The sequence below is a fragment of the Bombina bombina genome, chromosome 1 (assembly GCF_027579735.1).
Source record: "Bombina bombina isolate aBomBom1 chromosome 1, aBomBom1.pri, whole genome shotgun sequence".
NCBI classification, from domain to species: Eukaryota; Metazoa; Chordata; class Amphibia; order Anura; family Bombinatoridae; genus Bombina; species Bombina bombina.
In genome coordinates, this window is record NC_069499.1 from 1,467,325,452 (window position 1) to 1,467,338,429 (window position 12,978).

Below are 12,978 nucleotides of genomic sequence, written 5' to 3' on the forward strand. Positions count from 1 at the left end.
ATAGTGAAAACTTAGAAAATAAACATTTTTTTTCCCCAAAGAAAATATACTGTAAAACTGTTTCTAAACAATTTAACGTGTGCCTCTTTAAAGGGATATGAAACCCAAAATGTTTCTTTCATGATTCAGATAGAGCATGCGATTTAAAAAAAAATTCTAATGTACTTCTATTATCAATTTGTCTTCAGTCTCTTGTTATCGTTTGTTGAAAGCAGAGACATAAGCTCAGGAGCCTGCCAATGCTTGGAGCACTAAATGGCAGCAGTTTTGCAAGAATGTTTTCCATTTGCAACAGCACTATTTCCTGCCATGCAGTTCTCCAGATGCCTACCTAGGTATTACTTCAGCAAATATCATGAAAACTAAGTAAATTTGATAACAGAAGTTAAATGGATTTTTTTTTTTAAATTGAATCACAAAAGAAACTTTGGTTTTCATACTCTTTAATATCCAGCCACACATTTTAGCTTGAAGCTTAGAAGAAAAAAGTGCAATTACCTTTGATACAAATCTAAAATGTAGTGTAATACAATTAAATTTACTATGCTGAGGTTAATTAAAATACTTATTCTATTTGTATCTAACGTATCTGGGTAGCTGCTGTTCTGTGAATCTACCAGCCAAGCTGAAAATATTGAGTACATTTCCTGATATCTTTTAGGATGTAATCCAAGCATCATTGTTGTTGCAGACTAATTGCTAGTTTGAGCCATGGAAACATTATGTTCACCTTCAAAAAGATCAATACATAGCTTACTCTTGTGATCAATTCTGCACAAAACAACTGTCTCTGTATTTAAAGGGACAAAAAAGTGCAAAAAAGAAAATCCTCTAATATGTTCCAGCATTTTATCATTGCACTGATGCTTGTATATACCTATGTGTTGGACTGGGAAAACTTGCACAAAAGACCAGAGCATATATATATATATTTAGTAGAAAAGCCAAGGTATTGATCTAGGCTCATTTTGGTATATTTCCTGCCACCGCTTCGCCACATAATGTGATCATATTTAAAAAATGTGTTAACTTTTTTACGAACTTTGGGGTTATCACTGAAATTATTTGCATACTGCGTATAAAGTCAAAACACAAATGGTTGTAAAAGTTTCTCTGGGATCCCCTTTGTTCAGATATAGCAGACATGCATGGCTTTGCCATTGTTTTCTGATAATTAGAAGGCAGTTAATTGCAGCTGCGCACCAAACGTCTGAAATTCCCAGCAGTGAAGAGGTTAATCAGGTAGCTTGCAAGGTTGAGTTTAGGTATAGTGTAGAGATTATCCTCCCAGCTGACACCTCCCACCCGCTGATCCCTCATCTAAGGTACTGACAGCTGTCTGCCAGTACCCAGTTTTTATATATTTATATCTATTTTTTTTAAATTTATAAGTGCAGTGGACCTCCCCACCAAGTGATCATTTAGTTGGGCCCCACACCCCTCGAATAACATATCTTCTCTAGTGTAGTTAGGGTTGCCACCTCGGACATGTTTTCCTGAACAGTTATGAGTTACAAATGCTGCAGGGTAAGCAGGGCAGAACATGTATTTTGCTTCTGGACATCACATGAATAGTGCTGATGAACAGTACAATACATGTTTCACCCTGCAGCATGAGTAACTCATAAGTATCCAGGAAAACATGGCCGAGGTGGGAAGATCCCTCCCTCCCACCATTACACTTCTGCAGTGTAGTGGTCCCAGTCACTCCCGTCCTCCTCCAGTGATGGGCAAAACCCCCCCACCTCCCTCATGGCCCTCCCACACCACCAACGGTCGGCACCACCACAACCTGATGCAGAGGACACAGAGTCTCTCTCTCTGCATCTGTAATCTCCTGCACTACAATTATTGCAACCCTCATGGGGCATGCTGAAATAGCGCAATCTCTGTCAGCGAGATTGCAGCAGAAAGAACCCAGGACATCAGCAATGTACAGGGTACAGCACTGGTTATTAAGAGTTAAAGGACCAGCGCTGGTTGTAAAGGGGTTAAAGGGAGATTTTATGATTCAGATAGATGTGATTTTTAACAACTTTACAATTTATCTTTTACAATTCAGACTGAACATACAATTTTTTATTTTTTTATTTTTTATAATTTTTATTGAGGTTATTATATAGTACAAGAATGAGATATACATGTAATATGTCTGTTCAATGATACTTTTTCACGATTAAAGGGACAGTCTACACCAGAATTTATATTTTTTTAAAAGATAGATAATCCCTTTATTACCCATTCCCCAGTTTTGCATAACCAACACAGTTATAATAATATACTTTTAACCTCTATGATTATCTTGTATCTAAGCCTCTGCAAACTGCCCCTTTATTTCAGTTCTTTTGACAGACTTGCAATCTAGCCAATCAGTGCCTGCTCCCAGATAACTTCAAGTGCACAAGCACAGTGTTATCTATATGAAATATGTGAACTAACACCCTCTAGTGGTGAAAAACTGTTAAAACGCATTCTGAAAAGAGGTTGCCTTCAAGGTCTAAGAAATTTGCATATGAACCTCCTAGGTTAAGCTTTCAACTAAGAATACCAAGAGAACAAAGCAAAATTGGTGATAAAAGTAAATTGGAAAATTGTTTAAAATGACATGCTCTATCTGAATCATGAGTTTATTTTGGCCTAGACTGTCCCTTTAAGACAATGAGACAGGGTACATGAATATTGTGAACAGATATCACAGTAATTATAGTAATAAACAATCAAGACTGAAACCTCTTTTGAATAATACAATGTAATGAAATATAATAAAATATAATATAAGTCTCTCTCAAGTTACCGTGTGCCACTCAAGGACCCCAATATGTTATAATGGTCTATATAGAGAATATGATAAAAAGTAGTTTAGGATTGAAAAGCTTTAACTCAATTTGTGGGTAGTATTGAAAAAAATTTTTTAAACTCAACTGATAAGTGGTGCTGATAAATTTTGTTAACCAGTGTAAGGAATATTAGATTAACATACTATAGTAGTTGAAGAGTTACTATGAAATGTATAAATAAAGAGAATAGGACGGGTTGCGGTATAGGCAAGATAAACCGCCTTAGCAGTCCTCCTAGTTTTGAAGGCTCAATATTTGGTGGGGCGGAGTTGGTTACTCAAGCGTGGCAGATAATATGAACTAACGTAAGATATATTACTCAATATTCAATATGCGTAGGAAAATAGGAGCTCCAAACTATTTTAACCAAGAATCATCACTGTTGCATGTAGTACCCAGTGAGGGTACGAACTGTATGGGCTAAGTGTGCACAGTTTGCTGCATATTAAACATCAGTCAAACAGAGGAGAAACAAACAAACAGAGAATACAACAGGCTCTCAACACTATAAGGAGGCGTTTCAGATTTTGGTTCACAGCCTTAAGGGCAAAACATTTAAAGCAATAAATGAGGGTAACGCTCTCTGCTATGGACATATAGGAATAAGAAACATCCGAGAAAACTATTTTGAACATTCTAACTAACTCTCTCTAAAATACTCAAGTTTATCTAATTGCTAAGTTTATCTAATTGCTAAGATTATACAGGATTTGGGAGATCAGATAAGGAAGTCACTGCTACATACAATGTTGTGTAGGTGGGAGCATTGATTAACATATAGTAATCTGCTGTATATGAACCCTTATGTTGGACTCTGGAGAATGATAAACTTTAACCGTATAGGGCATTTTGTTTGGAAGTGAGAACAAAACAGAGACTGATTCAATATGCAGTAGAATACTACAAACCCCTTATAGCAAGTATAGTGGAAGAGACAACTATATAGATAGTATAAATAAGGTGCAAAGGAATTTTATTGAATATATCTTGCGCTACTAAATAGGAACCTTTGTAACCTTGAAGAGCATGCGCGTAATGAATGCATAGAGGGGGCTAATGTGAAAAGTTCACCAGCATGTTCGAGGCTATATAGAGGTAATCAGAAATTATACACAAGTTCAAAGCCTCAATAAGTCTGAACATAACAGTCTAGAGGCCAAAAATTATAAGCATAAGTCTTAAATAATATCTAACACTGCTACATACAATGCTAAGTAGGTAGGAGCAGTGAGTAACATATAGTAATCCACTGTATGTATGTGAACTCTTAAGTTAGACTCTAAGAATAGTAAATTTTATCCTTATAGAGCAGCTTGTTTGGGAGTTAGAACAAGACAAAAACTGATTCAATATACAGCAGGTCACTACAAAACCCATACATCAAATATATTAGGAGATAAAACTGTAGGGATATTGTGGATAAGGTACAAGGGAATTGTATTGAATATACCCTGCTCTGCCAAATAGGGGCGTGCACATAATGAATACATAGAGGGGATCAGTATAAATATTTCACCAGCAGATACAAGGTTGTATAGAGGTAATCAAAAGCAATACCCTACAAATATAAAGCTACAATAAGTCTGAATATAATAGTCCAGAGGTAGAGAAGTATGAACATAAGTCTTGAACATTAACCTAAGGCAGAGAGATAGGCTGTTGGGAAATTGGTAGCTATTAAGGCAATAATTAGGGAGACAGCCAAATATTTCCAACCTGGGTTTATCATAAAATGTTATAATGTGGAAAATAGTCAATAGAAACGTCCCGTGCTAGAAAAAAATATATTCTTCAAGGGAGCAAAGTCTTTAAACTAGTCCAGCCAACTACGCATTTCTGCCAATACCTAGGGACATCATATTGGAGCCTTGATGTTTCAGAGTATGCAAGGATTCCCTTTCCAGCAGTAGGAGCCATGTTGTGAAACCGGGATTCGATGGAGAACAGAACCAGCTGTGCTCTCTTTGTCACCTTTTTATAAGCCTGTTCCAGGGGTGCCTGCAACTCAACAATATTATGAACTAGCAGGGCAGACCTCACATCCAGCAGACAGCCGGTAGCACATGAGGTAGATGGCTGATCGGCAAAGAGGTTAGTATGACTATTGGGAACTTGAGCCTTTAACTCTGTAAGAGTCGGCCTCTTGAGAAAAACCGAGCTTGAGACCGGCTGACACTCCCGCGTGGTTCCATTTTCTCCTGTCGGCTGGCTGATGTCTGTAGGGGCGGCAGGCAGCAATGGCGGGGGCCCCACCTCCCTGCCACCTCTGCTATGTACTCCAAAGGCATTGGATCCTAGGGGTATGAATGACGCTTGCATAGTTCCCAAAAAGGCTAATCGGTGTTCTCGTAGCAATGAGCCAATCACTTCTAGTATGGCGACGGGGGTCACCATTTTTCTCTGTTTATAGTAGGTGCTGTCAGAGTTAATGAGGCTGAGGGGTGACGCTGCGATCACTAATCCGAGTATTTTAGTATTGTAGGAGTAGAACAGTATAGCAGCAAACGTGGATCATCTCACCTCGGGAAAGTCTCAGAAATATATACACGCCAATTAGATTCAGATGGTGACTCTCGAACTTTGCGGTAGTTTACCCTGTGATTTTCCTGGCCGGCATATGCAATGGGTTCCCATTCATATTTCAGCTGCTGCAGGGTGCTAGTTTCATAGAAGGTGCTTTCGCTTGAAAGATTATGTTTTCTTGGGGTATATTACCCTGAATTATTAAACATTTTTAAGCTTATTTGCAGGAGCTTCAAGGATCTGCGTCTTGTCTCATTGCATGTTGGCTCCGCCCCCTGAACATACAATTTTAAACAACTTTTCAATTTACTTCTATTATTATTATTATTCTTTATTTATAAAGCGCCAACAGATTCCACAGCTCTGCCCATGGGTACAAAGATAAAAGTACAACGGAGAAATAATACAATAAAAGACAGAATGTTACAGACAAATACAGGGAGAATTAAGGGCCCTGTTCCCGTGGGAACTTACGAACTAGATTTGCTTTGCTCTCTTTGTATCCTTTATCTAATTTGCTTTGTTCACTTTGTATCCTTTGCTGAATAGCATACCTAGTTAGTCTCAGGAGCAACAATGCACTACTCAGAGCTGATTGGTGGCTGCATTTATATGCCAGTTGTCATTGGCTCACTAGATGTGTTCAGCAAACTCCCAGTAGTGCATTGCTGCTCCTTCAACAAATGATAACAAGAGAATAAAGCACATTTGATAATAGAAGTAAATTGGAAAGTAGTTTAAAATTGTATGTTCTATCTGAATTGTGAAAGAAAAAGTTGGGGTTCATGTCCCTTTAATTGAAAAGCCTCTTAATATGACACGCTCTGAATCCTGAAAGTTTCATTCTGACTTTTGTGTCCCTTGAAATCGTTTCTGCCATCTGTTCTAAGTCTGTGGGTGAATTTTGTCCAAGTAAAATTTACAGTCACTGAGCATTCTTTGTTTTTCCAACCCAGCATCCTTCTTTCTGCAGTTTTGTTGCGAGCTGGAAGCAAGAGTGGGGGTGACGACGTTTCAGTGTGCAGCTGTGACATTACCATTCCACTGCGAGAACAAGTGGTGTAATTATAACCGTACTGAATAGAGAAAGCACTGACAAACAGAGAGTGAATCAGGGCAAGGAGATGAATGAAATGCAGAGGAATCAGTGTAGGATTGTGCACCTGCGTGAGGTCACACTTAAGCACATTTGCAGCACGTTCATTCCTTTCACAGGAAGCTCAGACACCTTGATAATCTGCCTAAGCTTACATCCATATCTATAGTAATTAGCTTAGTGTGTTTAACTTTTTTTGTCACAGCAAAAATACTGATTCAAAGACAGCTTATCTATGTAAGGAGCCTGCAGCCAATTTCATGTGCACCTACATTTTAGTAGGGAGCTGCTGAGTAAAGCAGAGAGGAGGGTTTTACACCGATATAGATTTCACAGTGCTTATCTAATGACTCTCAAACTATGTGCCGCTTGGTGCAATCGCCATCTGCTGACCTACAAACGGCTTCCTGCCATCTGCTCTTGTCTTGCACAATATCATTCTAAAAGACATTTCTCTCATTGGTTCTGAAACGTTTCCCTGCTATCTGACTGTCTGTCCTCGTGCTGGTACACGGTATAACCTGGAAATGGGGTGCAGCTCTCTGACGTTACCTTGTTTTATCTGAAAGCTGCCCCAGACATTGGATATGCACCAAGTCCAGTATTTTGGCTCAATTTATTAAAGGGATAGTAAAGTACAAATTAAAATTTCATGATTCAGATAGGGCATTCAATTTTAAACAACTTTCTAATTTACTTTTATCGTCAAATTTGCTTTGTTCTCTTGTTATTCTTAGTTTAAAGCTAAACCTAGGTAGGCTCATATGTTAATTTCTAAGCCCTTGAAGGCCGCCTCTCATCTGAATGCATTTGACAATTTTTCACAGCTAGAGGGCGTTAGTTCATGTGTTTCATATAGATAACACTGTGCTCACGCACATGGAGTTATTTAGTCAGTACTGATTGGCTTAAATGCAAGTCTGTCAAAAGATCTGAGATAAGGAGGCAGTCTGCAGAAGCTTAGATACAAGGTAATTACAGAGGTAAACATTATATTTCTATTACAGTGTTGGTTATGCAAAACTGGGGAATGGTAAATAAAGGGATTATCTATCTTGTTAAACAATAACATTTTTAGTGTTTACTATCCCTTTAAGCTGCCTAGGAGGCTTTGGAGCATGAAATCCTAACGCTTCCTAACCGCTCTGCCACTCAGAAACAAGGTAATTTTAACTCCTTTATTGTCGGCAACACAGAATAGTGATATAGTCCCATGTGATTACCAGAGACACATATATCTGAGTTTCCCTGGGAACTGATTGGCAGATACACAGCTGCCCTGTGCACCAAATAGTAACTCAGTAAACAAATATCAGCACGAGCGATTGGTGGCAATTTCAGTATTTAAAAGTGTTGAAAGGCCTTTTTTTCAGCTCAGTTTATATTGCAAATTATCTTGAAAAAGTATGTTCTGGCTGTGCAGCCTCAGTATACTTTTGACTTCCACGTCCCTCTTAGATGTAATATTAGATGTTAAAGAGCATATAACAAATTGTGGGTTAATGCAGAGCACATCATTGTTATACACAAATGGATCTTAAAGGGCCATAATATCCAAATGTTTAAACACTTGAAAGTGATGCAGCATAGCTGTAAAAAGCTGACTAGAAAATATCTCCTGAACATCTCTATGTAAAAAAGAAAGATATTTTACCTCAAAAGTTCCTCAGTAGCCACCTCCCATTGTAAAGGATTTCTAAGCAGCATTTTAGTGTGTCTGTCCTGGGACAGCTGAAAGGATGAGCCTCGTGAACTCTCATATTATTTCACCAATCAGGTAAAGGAAGCTTACTATGAAATCTCATGAGAGTTAAGTGAAATCTCATGAGATCACAGTAAGAGTTCATGAACTCAGCACTGCTGATGCTGATTGACTGCTGTTCATATCTTCATTTTTATTTTTACCTGCAGCTGGGAGCAGGTGAAGTATAACTTTTTACACAGAACTTACTCTGCTGAGCTGAGGAGATTGTGAGGTAAAATATCTTCCTTTTTTACATAGAGATGCTCAGGTGATATTTTCCTGTCAGCTTTTTACAGTTATACTGCATCAGTTTCAAGTGATTTAGCATATGAGTATTATGTCCCTTTAAGAGCAGTTTAATACTTATTGCAACATAAATATTTTGAGCTTATGAGGTTTCCTCCAGTAACATGGTACAGCTATAGGGGATAAAGATCGATAGTCCCATGTTTAACTGTTTGTGGATTGGTGGGAACTGTACCACATCTATAGAGATGGATATACCTTCAAAAAGCGTATCAATCTATATAACATTTTAACAATCTGATTTATTAATTTGGAATAATTCTTTTTACATAATAATCGTCTATTGTTTCCGCTCCTCAAAAAAAAGTTGTATTCAATATTTAGAAACTACAATTTTTGATGGCAAACAAGAACCATAGGCCCAACAAGTCTGCCCATCTTTCCTATAAAATCTAAACTTATGCTTACCCCAGGCATTCTTGAAGTCCCCCACAGTGTTTGCCTTCAACACTTCTAATGGAAGTTTATTCCATGAATCAACCACACTTTTTGTGAAGAAGTGCTTCTGTGAATTACTCCTGAAACTGCTACCTTTAAAGGGACAGATTACACAAATGTTTTCTCCCCTTTAATTTGTGCACAATGATCCATTTTACCTGACTGTGTGTATTAAATTGTTTACAAATAAATCCTTTACCCTTATTTTAGCATTTGAAATAGCTGATTTAGTCTGTGATATCCCCACCTATACTGAAAGTTTCTATGCATAAGTATTGGCTATAAACATAAGAAATTACATTCCTAGTGGGGTGTAGGATAGGTGTTCATTTTCCATTGTTTTCGCTAAGTCCCTGATGATCGAAAATTCCACGACATATTCAAAAGGGATACGTCGTGGCGAGGGCTCCCGAACTCCCATGTGGAGGAAAAGGGATCTATCATATGTATCTGACCTTTATAAACAGAATACTCTACAGTTAGCTGACCCATCATCCATAGGAGTAAATGCTCCTCCGCCATGGTTCCAGTTTGAAAGGTTCAGACTTCATAAGTTCCTTACTAGCTGGGATTTCCCGCCCTCAGACCTTAGGCAGCAATACATTTGGGAACAGAGATGATGTCAGGCTCGAGTTTGGGGAGATCCCTATCCACTCACTATATGTTAATCATGAAAGATGTGGTTGCAGACGAGGTGTGGCAGTAAAGGGCCTGGGAGCAAGACCTAAAAACCAAAATTTCCGACAAGACCTGGTGGCAAGCTTTTACACTTACAAGGAAGACTCTCCACTATGCTAACGCAGTGGAATTATATGTCAAGGTGTCACTTAGGTGGCACTACACCCCCCTGAGACTGGCGCAGATGTCCTCGTCCCACTCGTCCTTATGTTGAAGGAATTGAGGTCAGGTTGGCACAGACCTCCATATCTGGTGGTCCTGCCCAGAGATTGAGGCGCTATGGAAGGAGGTATTTCGGTTGTGTAGTTCGGCTGGGATTCTACTCCCGAAAGAACCTATGGTGGCCCTTCTTAATATTTTCCCGCAGAAAATGCCCAAAATCCAGAAACAGTTGGCCATCGTCATCTTCGCAACTACCAAGATCTCGATTGCTAGACAATGGAGACAGCCTAATCCGCCTGCATTGTCTGGTGTCCAAAAAACCCTAGAATTATACGCTTCAATGGAACGATGATTCTACCCGCATTTGAACAAAATAGATTTATATTGGAAAATTTGGGATCTTTGGTCCCATAGACAGGAACCTTAAGGAAGTTCATAATATATATCCCGAATCAACCCTGGGATTTCCTTAATATATTGAGCCCAAACGAGATCTTAACCCCTGGAGGGGGTTTATCCCCCTTTCTCCCCCTCTCCACCTCAGTACTCCTTTCCCCTTTCTCTTTTCCCCCTCCCCCCTCCTTCACTCCACCTGCCTGGAAGAAACTGAAGTAGTAGTAAAGTAGTAGTTCTAGTTTGATTTATTGGCCTATGCTGCCCTTCTAATTGAATAGTAAATTTAATCCTCTACGATATCTATAGTCATTTGAGTAGTCATATCCAGCCCTTAAACCTAGTCCATTGATATTTTGAGGGTTTTTTTCCCATGGCTCTGCAGGAAACTACAACACACCTGTGAGGCCAACTGAGTTAACAGGCATTAGTACTTCGTCTGAGCACACTTAAGGGCAAAGGTAGAAATGTGGATAACGGTGTGGGAAGTTCAGTGACAAATTACTCTATAATGAGAAAATATAAAATGAGGTATATGCTGGTGGTTTCAGGCGTTACTGTCTGCGTAATATATTGTTTGAAACACACTACCGGCCTATGTTCTTTGTGTGTTGTAACATGCATATGTAGATTGTGAGTTTCAGGTCCCCCCTGTAACCCATGGGGACAAAGTTGCTTTAATATGCATGTATTATGTTCATTCTATCTCAATAAAAATCTTTAAAAAAAAAAAAGGGATACATCACCATGTTGAGAAAGCCGGGGAAATATTCCAAGCAGCTGACATCAGTGTTTCAAGGCAGCATCGCCAAGAGGCATTTTACTATACATCACAATGGGTGGAGATGCTGGCGATATATTCCAAGCAGCATTGCCTCCTACATTGATAGTGTAAAGCAGTGTTTCTCAACCGCGGCCCACAAGTACCCCCAACAGGCCACGTTTTCATTATAGCTGAACAAGAGCAAAGGTGAAATAATCAGCTGCTCAGTAACCGTGGTTACTAACCGGCTCTCAGCTGATTATTTCACTTGTGCTCTAGGTCAGCTATAATGAAAATCTGGCCTGTTAGGGGTACTTAAGGATCGCGTTTGAGAAACACTGGTGTAAAGGATCCCTTTTACATATATCCCTCAACCAAATAAACGTACAACAGCCTACAAGAATAACCCCTAACCGCCATAACCCCTTATTGTTATTAACCCCTAAAATGACATAACCCCTACCCTACTTAACCCCTAAACTGCCACATCCCCCATTGAAATAACCTCTACACTACTTAACCCCTAAACTGCCACACACCCCATCACAAACTACCCCGCTACACTATTAACCCCTAAACTGCAATAACCCCTACACTACATAGCCTCGAAACTGAAATTACCTTCACTGTAATAACCCCTACACTACTTAACCACCACAGTTAACCCCCCAAGATCCCTATCCTAAGAACCAATAAGTTACAAAAAAATATAAAATACCTAACAGGAAAAAAAAATTACCAAAAAAACAACAACCCAACCAGTAAAAGCCCTATCCTAAAACTAAAGTACCCTATAAAATAAAAACTATACTACAACTAAAATAACCACCACACAAAAAACTATCTTTAAAAAAAACCTAATCTAAATATGGCCCTAAAAGGGGCATTTGTAATAGTTTTTTCTGAAAAAAACCCTATCCTAAAAATACCCTGAAAAGGCATAAAATACATGGGGCCTATCTATCAAACTCCGTATGGAGCTTTGACGCCCCGTGTTTCTAAAGACCGCTACTCCATAACCCTGTCTGCCTGCTCTGATGAAGCGGACAGGAATCGCCGGAATTCAACCCAATCGAGTACGATCGGGTTGATTGACACCCCCTGCTGGCGGCCGATTGGCCACGAATCTGCAGGGGGCGGCGTTGCACCAGCAGCTCACAAGAGCTCTCCGCATTCAGCGATGTCTGTCGGACCTGATCCGCACTGTCGGATCAGGTCCGACAGACATATGATAAATAGGCCTCATAGTATTGCATTCTTCAATAGGATACATACACATGAAACATTGTATATACATGTATCAGCGTAGCTCCTATAGTTTTAATAGGAAGGGTTTTTTTTGTCTTAATTATTCAGGTATAGTGAAGACATGACGTAGATGTAGGTGTTCAGTGGGAGTTAGCTGGGCGTTCCATGGGAGTAACCTGCATTTGAATTGGGAAACATCGCCAGTAGAGCGATATATTCCATGCACTGCCTTGCAGGTTAGGTACAGGTTTTCAGCCATATTTGTCTCTACGCCTTTTCAGTAGCAAGCTTTTCCAGTGTGAGGCATGTAGTGTAGGTTCAGTAAACGTAAGGTTACAGGTGCATTATTTGAAGTGTTCCTACACTGTCTGTGCTGTGTAAGAACACTTCAAATTCAGCCACCCCCCCGCGCTGATATCGCAGATGAGTGGAGATATGGGTGCACTTTTGCTGAACCTGTAATCCCTATTATTTCCTATGGGAGACACATCGCCACTCGTCAGCATAGCGAGGATCAGCACACTTTTTTTTAGAATATATCAATCAACAGACGGACTGTGAGCCTGGCAAACTCAAACAGGCAGTTTCTCGTCAGTCTGTAACTGTTTTGAATATTGAGGCCTTAGTACTGGGCTTTGGTTTACAGATGGATATAAGATAAGGAAGTATGTGTGTCTACACAAAGTGATAAAATAATGAGATCTGATTTTACTTGCAAGCTCAACCCATTTTAAATAGGCTGTGGATCCTAAGCACAAAAACAGCTATTTTATATAAACAAATAAATCTT

The 12,978-nt window shown here is 39.3% G+C and overlaps 1 protein-coding gene across 4 annotated transcripts in view; it reads right to left on the bottom strand.

Annotated features, from left to right (window-relative positions):
- The window catches only part of AATK (apoptosis associated tyrosine kinase), a 234,073-nt gene that overhangs the window by 149,917 nt on the left and 71,178 nt on the right, over positions 1-12,978 (bottom strand). The gene's annotated exons all lie outside the window — the stretch shown is intronic.